This window comes from Danio rerio, chromosome 16 (assembly GCF_049306965.1).
Source record: "Danio rerio strain Tuebingen ecotype United States chromosome 16, GRCz12tu, whole genome shotgun sequence".
Taxonomy (NCBI): Eukaryota; Metazoa; Chordata; class Actinopteri; order Cypriniformes; family Danionidae; genus Danio; species Danio rerio.
In genome coordinates, this window is record NC_133191.1 from 55,994,522 (window position 1) to 56,018,931 (window position 24,410).

Sequence of the window (24,410 nt, forward strand, 5' to 3'; positions counted from 1 at the left end):
TGTTAAACAAAAATTGGGGGAAAAATAAACAGGGGGGGCGAATAATTCAGCGGGGCTAATAATTCTTACTTCAACTGCATGTTATAATAATATCATAATATATTATGTTATAATATATAATATATTATAGATGTTATTAAGATGTCCAGTTTTACTGTATGCTGGACTGGTACATTTTTGGCAATAGGCAAAAATACACTGTATTAGTCAAAATGATCCACTTTTTATGTCAAACTAATCAGAATATTAAGTATAGATCATGATCCATGAATATATTTAGCTAATTTCCTGTTGTAATTATATAAAAACTCTATCTTTTTTTTAGTAATGTGCTTTGCTGAGCATTTCATATGGATAATGCTAACAGACAACTTTTTTTTTTTATCCGGAGAGTCTTTAAAGGAATTATTTGTAAATGTGAATCCTTCATAAATGGTAGAATTTGTATCAAAAGAACGTCATAAATTATTTTATCTTATTTTACTGTTGTTGACCAACTTTTTTACTTTGGAAAAGCTGTTATTTAGAAAATGATATTATTATTTTTTCCCCCTGTTTTTATCATGAACTAGATAGTAAATCCGATATAGCAATACACTCAAAATCTCTCTTTTCAAAATGCTGTTTTACTACTGATGAAACTTTTTCTCTCATTTTAAGGGTTGAACATTGTGGCGAGAACCTCTGAACGGCCCAACACAGAGAAAGCAGATGTTTTGCTGTCAAACTTCCATAAGCCATGATCTACTGAAAACATCACACACAGTAAGACGAGTATTTCTGCTTCAATATCCTAAAGCTGCGGTCACACAGCACTTTTTTCCCCTTAGACTTCCATTCATGCACTCGTAAATGCGTCAGACTGGAAACGCAAGTTTCGCAGTTCACTGGGTTGCAAAGTTTAAGCCTTCGAAATCGCATCACTTGACAGTGTGAAACCAATCGATGATCAAAACACGACTTCTCATGGACCAGTCGCTCGCTTTTTTAAACGTCTAATCATCTCGTTTTGTCCCGCCCCTTTTCGCAGTGCCGTTCGACAGGATTTCGCAAGCTCAAACTCTAGTGTGACCGCAGCTTAAATCCCAAACTACGTTCAAGGTTTGAAGGTGCAAATTGTACATTTTGCTCTTTAATAAGTAATTTGAACAAGCAATTTATAAATCACACTTTTTTTAAGCTAATCAAATGCTTCCAGACTATATAAAAAAAGCCCCTACTACAGATTTCAATTTCAAAGTAATAGCTTCCGGTTGATAAAACTTTAACATTGTAATTTGTAATTAAGTTAACATTTTAAGTTACCCCCGTCTGTCCCGCCTGGTCTGAGCAGCCCAATTACCCAAAAGATCCCGTGCTGAACTGTGATATAAAAGCTCGAGGACGTCCATCAGAGCAGCTCCTGCATTATTTATCTGCGCAGACAATAGTGTCCTCCGGCTCTCAAGATAAAGAGATTGCGCTGAATGCCAGATCATTAGGAGGAAAAACAGAAAGTAGGAAAACACACCGTAGAAATAAAGCTCAACAACACAAAGCAGCACATATCTAGAGTCCGGAGTGGCATTATGAGCGTGATGTATAATGATAAACTGGGGTCAATAGAGACTCTTTAACACATGAGTGTGTAAATGAAGAGGAGGACACCTCTGAGACTCTATTGTCATTTAATGTGTCTGATGGACTCTAATGGAGACTGAGGACGGGTGTGTTTTCATGCCAAATGAGCACCGTTTACACCTGGCTTTAACATCTGTCTCAGCTGATCCAATCACAGCCATCCATACAGGTGTAAATGGAGTCTGGAGGGTTTGCTGATTTAATCACTTAGTGATGTTAGAACAAAAAAACAAAAAAACATGCTATTTTAAAATTGAATTTAGTCATTCTTTCATTTTCCTTCAGCTCAGTCCCTTATTAATCAGGGGTCGTCACAGTGGAAATAAACCTTCCAGAACCTTTACCTTCTCTGTTGTGCAGTGGTGAATTAATCTTCCAGAGCCTCTAAAATCCATTTATCCATCTGATAGTTTAGATTATCAATAAATAAAAGATATTTTGTTTGTTTTTGTTTATTTGTATACCAAACAAAGATCATGATTAATGCATATTGTTTGCCAAGATTATATAAAAGGGAAGATTAACTCATCACTGTGAAGCAAAGGTTCTATTATTATTAATTATTATTATTAAAGTCTATTTTCAGAACATTTGTTTTCCAGTGGTGAGTCAAAGTCTCTAAAAAGCATCTAAAATCCATCCATCCATTCATCCAATAGTTTATATTACCAATAATAAAAAGATATGTTGTTTGTTTTTAATATTATTTTTATAGCAAAAAAGCTTGTGATCCATGTAAATTGTTTGCCAAGATTATATAAAATGGGAAAATTAACTCACCGCTGTGAAACAGAGAAAGAAAAGGTTCTGGAAATAAACCTTCCATCAATCTGATAGTTTAGATTGTCTTTAAATAAAAGGTATTTTGTATGTTTTTGTTCATTTATATGAAAACTCATGATTCCTGTATATTGTTTGCCAAGATAAAATAAAAGGGGAAGATTAATTCGCCACTGCCAAAGAGAAAGTAAAAGTTCTGGAAATAAACCTTCCAGAACCTTTACCTTCTCTGTTACATAGTGATGAGTTTATCTTCCAGAGTCTCTAAAAACTCTCTAACATCAATCCATTCATCCATCCATCATTGTTTCTAAAATCCATCGATCTATTCATTCTTTGTAAAATCTATCCATCCTTTCTAAAATTCATCCATCCATCTTCACCTAGTTTTAAGTTATCCATCCATCCATTCATCCATTCATCCATCCATCCATCCATCCATCCATCCATCCATCCATCCATCCATCCATCCATCCATCCATCCAATTGTTTACATTATCACTAATCAAAAGGTATTTTGTTTGTTTTTGCTTATTAGTATAGCAATAGGAGCTCATGATTCCTGTATATTGTTTGCCAGAGTTTTGCAGTGGTGAATTAATCTTCCAGAGCCCTTAAAAACCTCTAAAACCATCCATCTATCCGATTGATAGTTTAGATTATCAATAATCAAAAGGTATTTTGTTTGTTTTTGTTTATTTGTATAGCAAAAGAAGCTCATGATTCCTGTATATTGCCAAGATTATATAAGAAGGAAAGATTAATTTATCACTGCGAAACAAAGAACCTTCCAGAACTTTTACGTTCTCTGTTTTGGAGTGGTAATTAATCTTACATAGCCTCTAAAATCCATCTAAATCCATCTGATAGTTTAGATTATCAATAAATAATCTGAATGTTTGTTTTTGTTTATTTGTATTCAATTCAATTCAATTCAGCTTTATTTGTTTAGCGCTTTTACAATGTAGATTGTGTCAAAGCAGCTTCACATAAATGGTCATAGTAACTGGAACAGTGTAGTTCAGGTTTTAGTGTTTAAGTTCAGTTCAGTTCAGTTTAGCTCAGTTCAGTGTGATTTAATCATTAAATGTATAGCAATAAAAGCTCCTGATTCCTGTACATTTTTGCTGTGCAATTATTGCTGGTTTTTATAAAGTAAGCATACAAATAATTTGGATATAGCTTATATTATTTGAGTAATATTTTAGCAACTTAGGCGTGCTTAAATATCCATACTCAATTTTTTATTATTTTGTTTCAGAAAGTTTCAAATCATCAGAATTTTAAGAAAGGTTTTTTTCCAGAACCTTTACTTTCCCTGTTTCCCAGTGGTTAATAAATTTTTCTGCGCCTCTGAAACATCTCAAATCTTACGAAGAAGGTTTTTTCGTCATCTCTTTACTATAATCATGTTTTAAATCACCAGAACTTTGACCAAAGAATTTAATATTATTGGAAATATAATGTGACAACTAATGTTTATATGACTTATGTAAGCAGTTTGTACTGTCATACAGACTGCTGTCAGCTGCTGTACTGTTATAAAGACCTCACCCTTTCACATTACCATAAGCCATTAAACTCTAACATTTCGTCTATATAAACATCAGCATGTGCACTAAATTGTGCATTTTTACTCAGCTTGGGTATCTTGAGTAAAACTAGGCTGTATTTACTTCTATATTTTCACTCATTTTCAGTCATAAAAACCTCATAAAATCACAAGCAAACCTAATGGTCTTTCTATATGTGCATGTATATTATTCTGCATGCTTGGCTTTATAGGGTTAATATGTTGCATAAAGCATTTAGACACAACACCACTGGACTTTAGCCTTCTTTTCCATTAGTTACGTCACAAACAGCTTTGCTTTGGTTTTACGCTGCAGTGCTGATGATAAAAGAGCTATGCTTTTCTCCACTGTAAAACAAAGAAAACCTGTACTGAATAAAGACATGGCGTCTCTGTTTAATCCTGTTAACAGAGGCATGAGAGCTGGACTGTATCATGGCTCAGAGCCACAAATGTAAGACAGGAAGGAGTTTAACTGCTAAAGGTTGAGCGTTTCGGTTATAGCAGAGGAAACGCACAAAGAGGCATGGCAATGTCGTGCTTTTCCTGAGTGAAATCTACAGGTTTTGCACATGCAATGACAGGAAAGGCGAGGTTTAGAAAATCAGGGGCTGCAGTTTGTATAGACATGCATGCATTACTGATACTGGACTGTAAAAAGTGAACTGTTGGATTAACTTAAACTCTACTTACACTTTCAGGGATGCACTGAAATGGACTTTTTGGCCGATATGGAGAACCAATAGCTCTTTATATTTGGCGATAATTATCAACTGATTTCCTTTAATATTTTATGCATGATTGCAAAATAGGGGCGACATTGTGGCTCAGTGGTTAGCACTGTCACCTCACAGCAAGAAGGTTGCTGGTTCGAGTCCCGGCTGGGTCAGTTGGCATTTTTATGTGGAGTTTCTCGTGTTGGCGTGGGTTTCCTCTGGGTGCTCCGGTTTACTCCACAGCCAAAACACATGCGCTGGAGGTGAATTGGGTAAACTAAATTGGCCGTAGAGTATGAGTGTGACTGTGAGAGTGTATGGGTGTTTCCCAGCACTGGGTTGCAGCTGGAAGGGCAACTCTAACAAACGTGACTTTTGAAATGGTCAGAGGCTTGATGGGATTGATCTTTCTGCACATCTAAAGTCAAACAATCAAACGGACAGAAATCATGAACCGGGTTTCCACTCGCACAAAACACCGGCAGCAGAACTGCATTGATTCCCTATTGTGTTTATGAGGACGACCTGGATTCAGCAACTGCACGACATGTAAAACACTTAACAAATCAACAGCGTGTTGGCAGAATGATCTAGAGGGAGAACTGCATTCATTCATTTCATTCACTTACTCAGTTTCTCATACATTCATTCATTCATTCATTTTATTTACTCTCTCATTCATTCATTTTATTCAATCTCTCATTCATTCATTCATTCATTCATTTTATTCACTCTCTCTCTTATTCATTCATTCTTTCATTTTATTCACTTTCTCATTCATTAATTGCATTTACTCTTTCACTCACTCATTAATTTATTAATTAATTTATTTTATTCACTCTCTTATTCATTCATTCATTCATTCATTCATTCATTCATTCATTCAATTACTCTTCATTCATTCATTCATTCATTCATTCACTCTTCATTCACTCTCACTTATTCATTCATTTATTCATTTGTTTTGTATTATTTGTTTTGTAAAATCTACACAGATAGAAGGAAAAATATGATTAATTAAAATAGAAAATATTTGTATAAATGTAGGAAATAAACAAACCGTAAAACTGAATCAAATTATTAACAAGTAAATATTATAAGTAAATAATTTACTTATAAATAATCAAATTATTTATAAGTAAATAAATATAAATAATAAAATTATTTATAAGTAAATATATAAATATATTTAGATTATATATATATATATATATATATATATATATATATATATATATATATAATCTAAATAAAATAGAATAAAAGAATATTTGTGATAGATAAGTAAATAAATACATAGTAAAACAAAATAAAATTATTTATAAGTAAATATTAAATTGTAAAGACAAATAAATAAATAAAACAAACCCATTAAACCTGATTAAAAAATAAATAAATAAATAAATAAATAAATAAATAAATAAATATATATATATATATATATATATATATATATATATATATATATATATATATATATATATATATATATATATATATATATATATATATATATATATATATATATATATAAGTACATAAAAAAAACAAAGAATTGTATAGATGGGTAAGAGAAGATACACAATAAATACATAAGTACACAATAAAACTAAATCAAGCAATTTATATATAATATTAGCGAGCAAAGACAGGAAAAAATCAAACCTATCTAATCAAATATATCTATAAATTATTTATATACAGTTAAAGTCAGACCTAATAGCCCACCCTGAATTATAAGCCCCCCTGTTTATTTTTCCCCCAATTTCTGTTTAACGGAGAGCAGATTTTTTTCAACAGATTTCTAAACATAATAGTTTTAATAAATCATCTCTAATAACTGATTTATTTTATCTTTGCCATGAAGACAGTAAATAATATTTTACTAGATATTTGTCAAGACACTTCTATACAGCTTAAATAGGTTAATTAGGTTAACTAGGCAGGTTAGGGTAATTAGGCAAGTTATTGTGTATATATATATAAATAAAAGGATGTACATGCATGTTAATTTGATCTTTGTCTTTGAGTTGCTCTGTCATCAGAAACCTCACTGGGTTTGACCCAAATATCATAATAATAGTCAAAAGAATACCTCTATTATATGCTCCACTCATAAATAATTTCAGGCTCTCAGTCACTATAACCCCCACGTGATTTCTCTGCCATTTCTCCTGCTTCATAACCTCCACTGAAGCTGTCAGCTGTCCTCTCTCATTAGCCGCTAGTCTGCCTCGCTGCTCACAAACAGGCCCAAAGTGGCTCAGAAATAGCCCTGATCTCCTGTCAGCACCTCAGCGAAGATCACTGGTTACCGGCGCTGTCAGAACGATGTCTGATGAGCATGACCAAGCATTCATGTGTCGTAAGAGATCTGCCTCTGATTGGGCCATAAAAAAAAAGTAACGGCACTTTATTTAAGCCCAGGACAAATAAAGGGACGTGTGTGTATATGAGCGACCCGCTTATACAGCTGTCGGACGTCCCGTGAGCATTGTAGCATTGAGATTTGGCCATTAAATATTAATAATAAAGGTAAATAAATCATGAAAATACTGTAGATGACAATGTGAAATGCATTGTTCATTCATTTTCTTTCAGCTTAGTTACTTTATTCATTAGGGGTCGCAACTGTGGAATGAACCGCCAACTTATCTAGCATATATTTTACGCAGCGGATGCTCTTCCAGCAGCAACTCAACACTTGGTAACACACGTACACACTCCTTCACACATACTGTCATACACTACAGCCAAATTAGTTTATTCAAATCCCCTACAGCGCATGTGTTGGACTGTTGGGGGAAATCGGAGCATGTGGAGAAAACCCATGCCAACAAGGGGAGAACATGCAAACTCAAGCCCCATTTACATTAGTGCGTTTTAGTTTTAAAACAGCATTTTAGAATGAAAACGATCCGCGTCCACATTAGCGTTTCACCCAGCGTCGCAACTGTTGTTTGCTAGTTTCTGCTTGGGGCAAGAGTCGTTTTGACGTTTTGCGCCACGCTGTTTAAGGGTGCTTTCACATCTGTAGTTCGCTTCATTTGGTCCGGACCAAGGGTAATAAATGATACATTGTTGCATCTTCTGTCGTCTTTGGGTTGTTTTCACACCACACTGCTGGCTTTCGGTTTGTTTCAACTGGTTCGGACCAAATACAGTCATCTGACAAAATCCACATCTCTCATTGGCCAGATGTTGTTGAACATATTTCCTAAGCTGCTTATTGATTGGTCAGAATTCCCGGTTGGGAAAATGCCAGTGAACTCCCGCAGGTAAACAAAACCTTTTACTCTGGAGGGACGACTGCGCTGGCTGATTGTATCCCTGCTTTAGACAAACTATACATTACGAAAATGACGCGGCCACGGCTGGAAAACAGTGTTTAATGCATCGCTCGTCACTTCAGGAGGAGGCGTGAATTAATTTAGCTAAACTGTGACATGGTCATCTTGCGGAAATATTACCAATGATCCATCAGGTAATGTTTTCCCCTCTCTGTTGGTAAAGCTCTGTCAACAAATATTTTTCCTCCATATCCCATAATGCACAGCGCATTGGCCTACGGCAGCTGAATTAGTCCAGAAAGCGCAGTACTTTTTGCGGTTGGACCTGTTTTAGTACGGATCATATTCTCACCTCAAACGAACCGCTCCAGGGTTCGTTTGAAAGCGTACTGAGACCACCTCTTCAAGCAGGTCTCAGTACACTTATTTGGTCGGCTTTTGGTGCGCACTCGAGTACGAATGCTGCATTCTCACCTGCCCAAACGAACCGCACCAAAAGGGGAAACGAACTCTAGTGCGATTCAATCGAACTAAATAAGGCAGGTGTGAAAGCACCCTAAATAGCAAATGCATTTACACTCACATGTGCACCCATAGGTGTTCTGGTCTAAAAAGGGAGGCGTGTTGAGGTGCATTGCTGGCGCGTTGCTATTTTGTGGAAATAGAATAGATTTTTCAATAGACCAGAACAAAGCCGGTCTATAGTCCAGCACAGAGCGCATTAGTTGTGCGCCTCGCTTGCACACTGCTTAATACACACAAGATGTAGAGCAATACGCAAATATCTTTACATATGAAAAAGAATTAAAATATTAAGGATATTTATAGGATAGAATAAGGATATATATATAGGATATAAATATAAAGGATTAAAATATGACAAAACATAGTATTTTCTAGCCTACATAAATATAAAAACCACCGCCTCCATGCCTTCTTCATCTCGGGAGGCTTTTTCAGTTCATTCATAACAATTTGCTTTTGTATAATGTTATTATTATTAGCAGTATTATTTATTATATCCATATTTATATTTGTTTTATTAAAAACAAGCTTAGATTTGTCCACCTGTCAGGTTTTAGACCATATGGGGCACAGCATGTGTTTTAGGATATAACTCAGGTTTTTGAGCACAATTCGTTATTATTGTTCATTTATTAGTTTGCTGGAAATTAGAACTGAATTTAGAAATAGTTTTGAAACAAATCTTTGCGATTAACAAATGAAATTAATTATTTATAGGCTAATGGATGTCTGTGCGTATAAGATTTCCCTATCCGCGAGAGCGAAAGTGAAAGTTAATAATTAATCTCTCATTCTCGCGCTGTAAATGCTGTTTTTAACTGTTTTCTTGCTAGTGAAATGCTCAGTTTTTCCACTTAGACTTACTTTACGTCATTTAAATCGCAAATGCACCATGGCTGTCATGTTTACCAGTGAACAAACCACCGGATGTCGCTGGTAAACACTCACTCATGAAACTACAAATCTGCCAGTAAATGGACTACATATTCAGTCATGCCACACACACACACACCTGCTCCAAGTCTCCACTGATTAGACTCCCACAGCTGATCCTGCTTCAAGACTGATTACACACAGTATTTAATAAGCACACACACTCATTCACATTGCCGAGTCATGTTATCTGTCACAGTGACATTACAATGCGTTTCCTTTGTCTGTCTTTGCCGTGTTTTTGATCCTTTGCCTTGTTTATTTATTTAATGCTGTTTGCTGCCTGCCTCTGACCAACTGCCTGTTGTTTTGACTTCGACTCTGGATTGCCCTCATACATCTGTTTGCCGGTATTGACCACTGCTTGCCTGACAATTCTAATAAACCTGCACGTGGATCCAAACTTCTGTTGTTGGTGTCACTCCCCGTCGTTACAATGGCGGGACGCAACTGACTCTTAAAGGGAATGGGAGATGACACTCTGATTGGTTTATTCTCAAAACACACTTATAACACATTAAGATACTAAGCTCAACCCTTTTAGACCATGCGCCACGGCGCAAAGCGGATTTTTCCGTCCTTATATTAGCAAAAGTGGATTCTGACACACCCTGAATGCATTTGCTCCCTGCGCTTTGCGCATGGATCGTCAAAATAGGGCCCTCCGTCTACGCCAAACCACTGAAAACGCACATCATGTGACCACACACACACACACACACACACACTCTGACATGCGCTGCAGCATATCTACCCAGTAAGGGTGGAGCCGAACCCGAATACGGTATTCGGAAAGGCACGAATAGCGTGTTTTTACGAATACTTGATTCAAACAAATACTTGAAAAATTATTTGTATTCGGGAGCAAGAAAAATACTATATCAAAAAGCAGCGTTTCCTCATGAGACCACAGTGTATGCCCACGTGAGTGAGTGAGTGAGAGAGAGAGAGAGAGAGAGAGAACGCGCCAAAGCCCGAAACTGAAAGCGAGACGTGACTTTTAAGGGGCTGTTTCATATGGATTTATTAATCATTCTTACTGTTCAGTGATCGCAAACTGCCGTAGTTTATTAAAGACGCAAACCCCTCACTGCACGTCAGCTGCGCGCCTTCAGCAGACCTCCTCATTCCTGCAGCACGAGAGCTTAATGATTGTTTATGCGCGCCAAAAGTGGCGGATCTGTCCGGTAAAATATCTGACTGCGTGTCACCGCATCCCTAAGGACTGTTTGGCGAAATATTTGACTGCATGTCACTGCATAACAAACGACTGAAACGATATAACTAGAGAAATCTCCACTTTGCTACTGGGTGAGAGCGTATGGCAAGCCGTTATAGCATTTAAACCTTGTTCAGACTATCCATAAATATATTTAGAGATATCTCTAATTATATTTTGACTTGTCATAATTATAATTCGACTAGTCAGATTGGAAATATCTGCTAATATATTATGATAGACTAGTCATATTCCTCCATTGACTTCCATTGAAAAATATTTGCAGATATCTCTAAATGAGTTTTGATTAGTCACAATTGTAATTAGAGATATCTCCAAATGAATTTTGACTAGTCAAAAATCCAATTCAAGATATCTACAACTGTAATTAGACTTTTAGTAAATTAATTAGAGATATCTTCAAATATATTTGTAAATATCTCTAAATATGATGAATTAAAGATATCTCTTAATGTATTATGACTAGTAAAAACTCAGATATCAATTACAATTGTTACTAGTCAAAATTCATCTGATTTCGTACTAGTACAATTGTAATTGCAGATATGTCTAATTGTCATTCTGAGTAGTGGAATTATAATTATGACAAGTCAAAATATAATTAGAGATATCTCTAATATATTTATGGAGTCAGAACAAAGATTTAAATGCTAAAAAGGCTTGCCATAGAGAGCGCTTCTCACTGAACAGAGCACCGCGCAACCTTCTATATAATGTATTATCACATGCACTAAAAGCATCCTAAAAGCATCAACACAGCCACATTCTGCCCCAGCAAGTCAGTTTCAAACATAAAAAAAACAAACAAACAAACTTTGTGTCTGTTTTGTGGCTGGCAGATGATAATAGCAGGGCTGTATCTTTTAGTATTATAAAGAATACTTTTGTTCTGCCAGATCTCCCAGGCAGGGTTTTATTTAGATTTATTTAGTTAATATTAGTTTTTGGAATTCTGTGCATTGGAAAGAAGTTCTTCCAGAAGAAGAACAGTTTTTTGAAGTATTATTTGTTTTTATTCTGTCTATTCAGTGTCCTTCAACAAGAACGGTGGTGGTGGGGTTCATAATATTCACAATGGTATTTTATTAGTTGTTGGTTTAACCATGGATGAGATAATGGCTTCTATGTTATTTTCTTTTTCAATGGCATTTCTTATCACATGTTCAAAAACAACAGCCAATACTGCATATCTATAATTTATATAATGGGTATAATTAAACAATACTTTCACTATAACGTAAATTAGAAGTGTAATAGAAAAAATATATATTTTTGCGCCATTTTGAATTTTACTCGAATACAAATACAAATACAAATACTTTTCCCCCCTCAACAAATACAAATACAAATACAAATACTGGCTGCTCCGCACATCCCTACTACCCAGATAAGAGCTGTGCTCGTCTGACTGTTCATCAAGCATCTCCCGCTGGATCTAATCTCACTCTATTTGATAAACGTGATATTTAATTCATCTTGTTGTCTATATCTAACCACATATTCCCCGACTTTGGTCCTTTGAATTTCTTGTTCTCAGGTAATGTGTGGCTGAGCGCAAAGATAAGTAAAAAATGTATTTAACCACGTAGCCATTCTGTATATTGACTGATTGTTTGCTTTCATTTCCTATAATGTATAAACTTACTGTTTGTTATACTTTTCTAATGCAGCAAAAGAGAGAGTATGTTTCTTATTTTCAATGAAACTAAAACGAGGCAGTGATGTTATAGGCTCCGTTCTGTTATAAATATGCATACAGTAAAGATGACGCTCAAATATACAGCACGACGCCTCAACATTTCTGCAGTCTGTTAAGTTATTAATATCAAAATGAAAATAGCAGTTCCTTCATGTTTTTATTTTATTGTTAAGATATAGTGAAACAGCGTACGTATCCAGGATCATGTGAATGAGGTTATACAGTACACTGTTTGTTCCCTTTGAAGATTTACCTGACGTGTCCTCGGGAGTCTGTTTTCCATATCAAACTTGCGAAGTCTGAACTTACAAGAAGAGGATGCAGGACTGAACTGTGTGTAAACTACTTAATATTGAGGAAAAGCCCCAATCAGAGAGGCCAATGTCTGCAGCCCCGCCTCCGTTTTCGAGACACTGCTCGCTGCAGAGCCACTTGAGCTCCAGGGTTTTATATAGGCTGTTTTAATGCGTACATACACTCCACCCCTAACCCCAACCCCCAGTGACATCACTTGTAGAAGAAGTACAAGGAAGGAGGAGCTGAAGCTCAAGCTCCCCCTTGCTGAAGCTCAGCTCTGCCGAAGTGGCTCTGCAGTGAGCACCACATGCCGTTTTCCCCCTATCCACACTGAGACGGAGCAGCAGCGTTTTAGAATGAAAATGGCCTCTTTCAAAACACTCCGTTTTCAGCGCTTGAAAACTTCGGCATAGTGTGGCATAACTCTGGCGTAACCATAGCAAAACGTATGCGTTTTCAAACTAAAACACATTAGTGTAAACAGGGCCTCAGAAATGTCAACTGGCCCAGCCAGCACTTAAACCAGTAGACCTTAGTCTTTTAGTAGTTGTAGTAGTAGTAGTAGTAGTAGTAGTTGAAGTAGTAGTCATTGTAATAGTATCGATTGTTATTGAGTAATTGTTACGGAGATTATTGAAGTTGTAGTTCATGTAGTAGTAGATGTCATTGGTATAGTAGTAGCAGAAGTAGTAATGGTGTGGTTGGTACAGTAGTAGTAGTAGTCGTTGTTGGTGTAGTAATATCAGTAGTAGATGTTGTTGATGTAGATGTAGTAGAAGTGATTGTAGTAGTAGTAGTAGTAGTAGTAGTAGTAGTAGTAGTAGTAGTAGTCGCAGTAGACATTGTTGTATTAGTTGTAGCAAACGCTATAGTAGTATCAGTAGTGGTAGTCGTTGTAGTAGTATCAGTATTAGTAGACATTGTAGTAGTAATAGTCGTGGTTGTGGCTGTAGTAGAAGCAGTAGTAGTTGTAATATAAGTAACTTTCCGTAGTAGTAGTTGGTGTAGCACTTGTGATTTATTATTATTATTGTCATTTATTACTGTTGTCCTTTCTCTCTTTTTACTCTCATTTTTACTATCATACATTAATAAGCATTGTTGTTACTCCCTACCTCTGACTGGTTTCTTTCTATATGTTTTATCTATATCTGTGACACTTGCTTCATTTATTGACTGTTATTGTTCCTAATGTATGTACTCTGACCTGTCCACCAAGTTACCTTTACATGCATACACACACTCACACGCGCACACTCACACACATATCAGTACCTGACTATATTGTTGATGTTTTTGTTTTGTTTTTGTTTTGTTGCTTTGTATTTGTTATCTGTTGATGTTTTCTTGTATTTGTATGATTTTTGCATATTCTAATAAAAAAAAAACAAAAAAAAACAGTGACCTTCATGCTGTGACGCAACAGTGCTAACCACTGAGCCACCATGCTGCCTCGAGTTTAAAATCTGGCGTGTTTGACTGTACCTGAAGGACTTTGCTTCTTGAAACGCTGACTTGTATCATCAGGTTGCATATTCGATTTTATGATCACTTTTTTAGGGTGTCACAGTGGAGCAGTGGGTAGCACGATCGCCTCACACCAAGAAGGTCACAGGTTTGAGCCAAGGCTGGGTCAGTTGGCATTTCTCCCCGTTTTGGTGTGGGTTTCCTCCAGGTGCTCCGGTTTCCCCCACAGTTACATGTGTTATAGGTGAATAGGCTAAATTGTTCGTAGTGCATGTGTGGGAATGAGAATGTATGGGTGTTCCCCAGTGATGGGTTGCAGCTGGAAGCGCATTCGCTGCATAAAATATATGCTGGATAAGTTGGTGGTTCATTCTGCTGTGGTGACCCCAGATTAATAAAAGGGACCAAGCCGAAAAGAAAATGAACGAATGCTCACTTTTTAACTCTGATTTCTAAATGTATTTGCTCCTTTTCTCATCTGAGGTGCTGCTGACGCTTTCTTTTGAGATGAATAAAATGTGAAAGGACTCAGATCACCACTGGGGCGAACGCTCAAAACACAGAGAAGCCCACAGGGTGCATTGTACACACAGTGACCTTTATCAGTGTGTGTGTGTGTGTGTGTGTGTGTGCGTGTGTGTGTGTGTGTGTGTGTGTGTGTGTGGTGACCCCCGCTGACTGGAAATGAGCCCTATATAGGGAACACGCTTCAAACCGATTGTTTTCCAGTCCTCTTCCTTCTTTTTATAGATTCCCCAAACACGTAGTCATCTCGGCGAGACCACATCAGTCTAAACTGCTGTGATAGTGTGTCCCGCAAGTGCTTTTTATGGGTTCAGGGCGGAAAAAACAGCAGCTGTTTTGTTTTACCGCACAAAACATCAGAAAGCCAAAATGCTGTGCTTCTTTCAGCCGTGTGTTTTGTCCTCAAGCGCAATCATGGACATAGTCATTTAGCCCCCAAAAGAAAACACTCACATTTGTAGCGCTAATGTGTGGCTGCGGTGTTAACAAGCTCGGGTTACTCTTTAGAGGCTGACAATTCCTGAAGATTCCTGAAAGTCACATCAGCTTTATAACTACTTGAGGTATGGTCAAACATGTTCGATTTTAAACTTCTGCGACTAAAACTCAAAATATTTCAACTAAATATTTAATATAATATATTGACAACTAAATAAACTAGTTATAATGTTTAAAATTACAGGAGTATGTGAGCTGAAAATTAGAGCTGTGAACCTACACTGGTCTCACGGTTCAGTTCGGTTACAATTGTCATGCCATCGATTTGGTTCAATTCGATATCACGGTGCATTGACGGTGCTTTTCATACACAGTTTTATATTTTCTTCACAGCAGCAGTTCTTGTATTAAAAATGTATGACTATATTTATATTTATATATTATTTATTTGTAATACAATTTTGTCGTTTAATACAAACAGTCAGATATATAAACTGTAACTTTAAACAAAACAAGCATTAAGCAAATAATATTAACAAATATAAATATCCAGCTCACTTTCTGATCCTTGTCTAGTTCTCTTACACCTCTTTTAATGGTCACACCCTCAACAACAATGGTTGGGATTGGCTCTTACGCGCTGTGCTCTTTACAGATGAGTGACACTGATAAGGCGGCAGTGTGCCGCCTAATAAGTTATCTGTCGCCTCCCTCGCAACAGAGCGCATATGAGGTAAATGACGTCAGTAATAACCGATTATGATTATTAGTGAACCAATACCGAACTGTCCGCGTTTGCATCGTGGTGCACTGAAGAAACGATTAATTTTGACACCCCTACTGAAAATTCTATCAATACCGCAAAATTTTATTAAAACTCAGAACTCCAAAAAGAGAAAAAGTCTCAATTTCATGATGCAAACACAGAATTCTCACAATAGAGGAGAACAGGGAATTCTCACAATTTGTTTTATGAGATCTAAACAAAATATCAAAATTTGAAGACGTAAACTCTGAATTCCGAGGAAAAAGTCATAACTCATAATTCCGTCATTAACAGTCAAAACTTGAAAATTCCATAAGGAAACATTTCTAAATTGTAAACAGAAAATTATGAGATGTAAACTCCACAACTGTCTTGAAAAGTTTCCTTTAAGATGCAAACCAAAAATTCTGATAAAAAAGGTCACAATTTTTCCATGGAAAAAAGTCAACTGCATAATCAAAAATAAAAGCCAATAATGCAAGATATAAACCTAGAATTTTGACAATACAATTCTGAATTTCATAATATAAAATCATTTAATGCCGGTCAAAAATATGAGAAAAATAATTCTGACAATAAATCTCAAACTGCAAGATGTAAACTTTAAAATTACAAAAGTAGAAGTAAAAATTGTTATATATAAGCTCAGAATTCCAAGAAATAAATGTGAAACTGCATGATGTTAACACAGAATTTTGATAATAAAAGTAATAAACTATGAAAAATTTAAAACACACACACACAAAATAATAAAAATAATAAAAATCACACAATGGTCAGGAAAAAAGTTTCAATTAGCATTTTTGTCTGTAAGATATAGGTGTAAACTCTTAAAATGAGTGAAGGAAACTCAAAAAAAAAACATCTAATCCAGTTCTTATACAGATCTGCTATTATATATTTAATAATAATAAAAATAATAATAATATATTTTATTTATTTTGCGCTTTTCTCACACTCAAAGTGCTAACAAGAGCATCAAAAAACACAGAAGAACATGAAATAGACAAAAAGAATGATAATAATGATAAAAGTACATAATAAAAGAAAGCCTCATAAGTTATAAGCAATAATAAAAAGATGAGTTTAAAGAAGTTTCTTAAAACAGTTCAGGCAACTGGCGTTTGTGGCGTTTGTGGGGAGATCATTCCACAATATAGGTGGACGATAACAGAATGCCCTACCTCCCATGGTGCTACGTTTGCAACGAGGCTGAAACAAGGTGAGCCCCGAAGCAGAATGTAGATAACGAGAGGAAGAGGAGGTAGATGTAAGATCACATATATAATCAGGAGCAGAACCATTATTTATCAGTTTATATATTAACACTTCAAATATTAAAAAACTAAAATAAAATCTTTTTTTTTACTTTGAAAAAGTAAAAAGTTCTATAATAAAATGTATATACCATTCAAAAGCGTAAATAAACAAAAACAAGTTACAAAATATGAAAAACAGCTAGTTTACAGAGTTTTGTACAGCGCAAAATATCTTAATGTTCATTTATCATTCATTTTCCTTCAGCTTATGCCTAGTTCAGACTGCGTTATTTTAGCCCTGATTTTGGCTCGCCGACAGGATTTGAGAAATCGCCGACAAATGCCTGAAATCACAGGCAAATCGCTGCTCGTGCACGTGAGTGACAATCACACAGTATGAACTATCAAAGACGCGATCTGAGAGAATCGCCGATGAGTCGCCGATGCCTGTGAGATATTTGGTGTGCTGAATATCTGGAGCTGTCGGCGATTCAAATCATGCCGTGTGAATTGAGTGTTGACTGAAAATAACATCAGTGATCGCCTACAGCCAATGAGAGAGCAGCATTCACTTGCGTGTGTGTGTGTGTATACCTGCTACAGGCCAGCGGTAGGCTGGGGGAGAAGTTAAAAGCTTCGGTTTATTTGGACCCACGAAACAGGAGGTTTGACAGGACTCAGGAGCAACCGTGTCTGTTTGACGTTTCATACAGAAAGAAATTAGTTTATTATCAACGTTGAGGAGAAATGGCTAATTCCCTTTAAACCCAGGTGAGCAAACATGTACATGTTCTACCCCAGTGGTTCTCAAACTTTTTTCATTAAGTACCACCTAAGAAAAAAATTGTCTCTCCAATGACCACCAAAATGAGCAGTTTTGAAATACAGTTGCGTAGTAACTGGCCCAATAAAGCAGCTACAACTCTGCACAGTTAAAAAAAACGTGGCAGATTACCTCAGAAATATAGGCTATATGTCATATATGGCATATTATATCCATCATTTTTGATAAATTTTGAAATGTGTGTAGCATGTACATGACCTATTTCATTCCTCCGCGTACCACTAAAGAAAGCCTGCGTACCACTAGTGGTACACGTACCACAGTTTGAGAACCACTGTTCTACCCCATCAAAGGCTTCTTTCTCATTATGTAGTTAATAACAAAAGATATACGACGTGTTTTTGGCTGTGAGACGTAGTTTGGACGAAGTTGTCGGCGATTCTTCCTATAGTAAAGTCATGCAATGTGAAAGTCCCTGTCGCCGATACATCTTGCAGTGTAAACAAAGCAGCGACAAAACGCTAGCCCAGATAGTCAAGCAGTGTGAAAACATCTGTGACACGACTACTTTAAAAATCATGCAGTCTGAACTCGGCATTAGTCCCTTTATTAATCAGGGGTCGCCACAGCAGAATAAACCGCCAACTTATCCCAGAGGAAACCCACACCAAAACGGGGAGAACATGCAAACTCCACATAGAAATGCCAACTGACACAGCTGGGACTTGAACCAGTGACCTTCTTGCTGTTAGGAAAAAGTGCTAACCACTGAGCCACCGTGTCGCCCTATCATGTTTTTTTTTATTATTATTCTTTTATGGTGCAACCCTAATTCACTGCAAAGACTCTTCTGTCGTTTGCCAGCAGATATATTACACCTCAATGTACTAAAACTGCACTTAAAAAGCATTTGCACAATAGTAGGACCATCTGAAGATGAACGTCACACCTGCAGCATCACGCCGATGTTTATATTTGACATGCAACTGCACGTCAACGCCGCTGTAGACACGTGTTTATCCTATCATGAGCTCCTGAAGACAATACACCAGTGTGAAGAGCTCTCAGCAGGTGAAAGCCCAGCGTTTGGTCTACTTTTTCGGGCTGTTTAGTCTGGTTGATGATACCGCTGCTGACCTTGCGGAAAGTTTGTTCATGGTTTGAGCACCTAGTCTAAGTAAAACTCTTTGGTGGGGGGAGGGTTATGAGCTCTGCCGTATCCACTTACACATAACGCAAGAAACATAATGCCATTAAGCCACACGCACAATGCCGCAAAGCCAAACACATTGTTAAAAGATCATCTGTGATTAGGAAATCTGGGTGCATTTGGCATGGTGGAAATGTAATTAGGCTACTGCATACGGTGTTTAAAACAACACACTCTCTCTCTCTCTCAAACACACACACGTGGTCTTTTGCTTGTTCTTTAGTTAAAGGCTGATTTTACACCGCTTTTGCAGTGTGTAAACTCCAGGTAATAAACTTACATAATAGCCAAGATAATCTAGATGAGAGCAGAGGTCATAATGAACAAACAATCTCTCCTTGTTGTGTTTAAGCAACATGTTGCATTTGCAAAACATAGCATGTTAATTTGGCTTACGCTTTATTAACTACTGAGTAGTATTAATTAGTTGCATGTCTTTATTATAGTGATATGGTCAGGATGAGGGTTAGGAATAGGATTGGATGCATGTTTACTGTTTAAATGCAATGCTTGAATATGAATTGCATGAATGCAATGCTTGGAAACCAAACCATTGGGTTTAAAATGTCATTTTAAAAATCCATCAATTAAATATTGAGCAAATAAAAAAATGAACAATACTATGCTTTATTATGTCCTGTGAACTACTGCGAAATATAGGATGAGGGTTAGGGCTAAGATTAGATGGATCTTCACTCTAAAAAAAATGATGTTGAGTTGTTTAAAGGAAATGCTTGGTCAAATATTAGAAACCCAACCGTAAATAAAAAAAAAAATCCATTAATAAAAATTTAATTTTCAAAAATGAACACAACATTGGGTTTGTCTATACTTTGCTTACACTTTATTGTGTCATTGCAACTACTGAGTATTATTAATGTATTTATTATATGATCATGGTCAGGATGAGGGTTAGGGCTAGGGTTAGTTACATGTTCACTCTATTAAAAAAATGCTGAGTTGTTAAAATCCAATGCTGGGTCAAATATTGGAAACAACCCAACAGTTTCCAGTTTCAGTTTAATTTTTGGTCCCACTTTATATAAGGTGGCCTTAACTAATATGTACCTACACAGGAACTAATAGTTTGTTACAATGTACTTATTGTGTAAATACATGTATTTATTGTGTACTTATGCTTGATTAAATAACTATGTAATTACATCTGTAATTAACTTCTGTAATTACATTTGTAAATACACTGCTGACCATTCCCTACACCTTAACCCACCCTTAAGCCTACCCATACCACCTAACCTGTCCATAACCCAACCCCTATCCCAACTCAAGAGCACCACAAGTGTTCTCAAATACATTTATGAACACAGTAAGTACGTTGTATTTATTTTTTGATGCAAGTACATAGTAGTTAAGGACACTTAATATTAATTATATTATTAATATTATTATTTTTTTAAATACCCATCAATTATTAAAATGTTTAAATTATAAAAGGAACACAGCATTGGGTTTGTCCAAACTTCACTTTTGTAACTTTTGATTAATATTAATTAATTAACTGCATGTATTTACTCTATGATCAAAGTAAGGATGAGGGTTGGGGCTAGGGTTAGTTGCATGTCATGTTAAAAACATTATGCTGGGTTGTATAATTTCAATGTTGGACCAAATATTGGAAACCTAACATTTGGGTAAATATGTAATTTACAGATATCCATCAATAAAAATGAACAACATTAGCTTTGTCTTTTCTTTGCTTACACTTTATTGTGTCCTTATAATTACTGAGTTATATTAATGTATTACATGTATTTTTTATATGGAAAGGGTCAGGATAAGGGTTAGGTCTAAGGTTAGTTGCATGTTTATCTTATTTTAAAAAAATGCTGGGTTGTTTAAATGCAATGCTCGGTCGCATATACTGGGTTTGTCCATACTTCACTTACGCTTTATTATGTACTTGAAACAACTGAGTATTATTAATAATTGGATTTTTTATATTGATATGGTCAGTATGGGGGTTAGGAATAGGGTTAGATGCATGTTCACTTCATTTAAAAGATTCTGGGTTGTTCAAATGCAATGCTTGAATACTGGAAACCCAACAGTTGGGTTGAAAAATGTCATCTAAAAAATATCCATCAATTAAAAGGTTAATGAAATTGAAAAAATGAACACATCACTGTGTTTGTCCATACTTCGCTTACACTTTTTTATGTCCTTGTAATTACTGAGTATTAATAATTAATTACATGTATTCATTATATGGTTAGGGTCAGGATGATGGTTAGGTCTAAGATTAGTTGCATGTTCGCTATATTAAAAAAAAATGCTGGGTCAGACATTGGAAACCCAACCATTGGGTTAAAAAAGGTTATTTAAAAAAAAATCCATCAATTAAAAATTTAATTAAATAATGAACACAACACTGGGTTTGTCCATACTTCACTTACACTTTATTATGTCCTGTATCTACAGAATAATATAAATTAATCACATGTATTTATTATAAGGTTAGTGTCAGGATGAGGGTAAGGAATAGGTTTAGATGGTTGTTCAAAAAAAATGTTGTGTTGTTAAAATGCAATGTTGCATCAAATATCGGAAACCCAACCATAATTTTAAAAAATCCATCGATTAAAAATAAAAGAAATTTTAAAATGAACACAACATTGGGTTTGTCCGTACTTCACTTACACTTTATCATTTGTAATTCCTTGTAACTGCTGAGTAATATTAATGTATTTACAATGGTCAGGATGAGGGTTAGGGTTAGATGGATGTTCACTCTAAAAAGCAAATAATGCAGAGTTGTTTAAATGCAGTGCTGGGTCAAGTATTGCAAACCCAACAGTTGGATTAAATCTAATTAAAAAACAAAAAAAAACATCAATTAAAAATGTATTAAATAAACAATGAACCCAACATTTGAGTTTGTTCATATTTGACCCAACGGCAGATTAAAACAGTCCAGGATTTTTTAGAGTGTAATTATGCATTGTGATTACTATAGTAAGTACAAGGAACATGGGTAACAAGGACACCTAAAATAAAGTGTTACCCTATTTTTTTTAAAGTGCAGGAAAAACTTCTGAGCTCTGTTCCAAAATATATTGATCTCTGAAAAAATCAAAGTTATTTCAAGACAATTTTGGGTCCGATATGGACATAACTACCACTGTTCATTTTTTTAATCCATTTTTAGGACTAAATATAAACTAACATTTGGATTTGTCCATATTTTACAAATTGGGTTGATAACAGCATCTCTTGTTTTGTTTTTTTGAGCGTGTCTTGCTTTCTGTAGGCTGCTTTCTTCTTAGGCACCTATCTGTATAGGTCAATTTGAACACAGAAACTACTGTAATTCAGCTCTTTATTTTTTTAAGTATATATGAACGGGTATGGGAATTTATACACCGCTAATCATTATTATTGCAGTTCGATTTGTTGCCACCAGAGGCGCACAATTCACAAACTCTACATCAAGAATAAGATTGAAATCTTTAACAGAAAAAAGTAATCCTTTTATTATTATTATTATTATTAATATTATTATTAATTATCATTATTATTTTAATGAGCAAATCGACCAGACTAAATTGCTTATTACACACTTTAAAATACATCCATCAACATTAGGCAATGCTAAAGCACCAAAACTGTTTCCAAAACTGTCAACATCATAATAAAATAAAGCGGATACGAAATAGTTTATATAGAACAATTTCTCACCTGTATGAAAACAAAACCCAGCCATTCTAGTACACTACTTAGGCTATATAATAAATGAACCTACAATTTGTACTTTGTTCTAGCCTATCCATAATAAAGCTCAACGAAAGCTGCAGTACATTAATTATATACCAAAAACAAAAGAATAATTCTCCGATCCAAATCAATCCTTTATACTCAACATACCCAATCCAAACCCTAAAACAGAACTACAGTTTCAAACTTGCCACGGAAAAACACGCATTTATCCAAATGTCGCGACTTCAGGTTTAAACTACACTCGCTTTACATCCTAAAACAGTACAATATCCATCAGAAATGATTGACTAGTGTGCTACAAAGCTCTTACCGTGTGTGTTGATCGCTATCCACATGTGAAAGCTGTGTAATCTCCGTTCAGTGTGTGTGTGCTGCAGCTCTTTGCGTACTGAAGTGACTGTCTGAGTAGCGGCTCGAGCTCGTGGATTCACCGGGATCATCCCACTCCGGTGGGCGGGCAGGTATGAGTGTAAACCGACCCCCAACACAAACGCAGAGGGAGGGAGAGATGTTGTTTTTTGGGGGGTTGACTTATACTATAACAGACAAAACGTTTTAAACATCGGTGTTTTCATATTAAAGTGTTTTATAGTATTGTGTTTTGTCATGCGGGATGATTAAATCGACATACTGTGTGAGAACTGAACTGAGTGTTTAGCTGTAGTGTGCTTATGAGTGTGTGTGCGCGAGAGAGAGAATGAGAATGTGTGTGTGTGTGTGTGTGTTACGATTTTAAAGATGTTAAGTCACGGGGAAGGGGAGAAACATTCATTTTAAGTGAAACACATAAGCAAACACACAATATCAACAAGTGAGGGACAAAATACCAAGACTAACTAAATGCAATAAAGTGAGTTTATTTACAAAGATAGTGATAATAATAATGTGTGTGTGTAAAGTTTCAGCTCAAAATACCATACAACTAATTTGTCATAACTCTCTGAGACTGCCCCTTTTAGGCTGTGATTGGTGACTGTCGCTTTAAATTCAAATGAGATTGTGCTCTTTTCAAAAGAGGGCGGGGCTACAGATGCCTATGCGTCAGCTTCATTTAAACTCCACATTTATAATCCTCTTAGTCGCTGACATTATCTTCAGCAGCTTAAACACTTTAATGGTGGACGGCTGCTTCTAACTCAGGGCTGTTTATGCTAATCAGGGAGAGATGGTCACCTGTGGGCGGGGCTTTCCCCTTCTGATGACATGTATAAAGGGAGAGTGTCAATCAATGTATTTCTGCAGACTGTTTTTAACGATGTGTGATGATAAACAATTGAATTATTTAATTTGTACCATTAGACGCTGGCTATACTCACACACTGCTGACACACAACTGTGTTTAAACCACTTATAAAAGTGATTTTTGCATTAACAGGTCCCCTTTAAAGTAGCACCAGTGCAGTGTGCAGTCTTATGCATAAGGAATTTTACAGCGTTTTCTGCAGTGCATCTGTAAGGAGAAACCAAACACCGCTTGACCTGCTCCTGATACCGCTGCCCCCTGGCCTAAACCCGAGGGAGCCTGGAAAGCAGACTTCCTTCAGGCCACCGTG

At 35.9% G+C, this 24,410-nt stretch overlaps 1 protein-coding gene across 5 annotated transcripts in view; it reads right to left on the reverse strand.

Annotated features, from left to right (window-relative positions):
- Nucleotides 1-23,252, reverse strand: part of fam110d (family with sequence similarity 110 member D) — a 37,201-nt gene extending 13,949 nt beyond the window's left edge. For 4 of the 5 annotated variants that reach the window (XR_012391601.1, XR_012391598.1, XR_012391600.1 and 1 more), the window contains exon 1: nucleotides 23,168-23,252. The gene's annotated coding sequence lies outside the window, so the exon portion shown is untranslated. 5 annotated transcript variants of the gene reach the window in all.
- Between the last annotated feature and the right edge of the window lie 1,158 nt (nucleotides 23,253-24,410).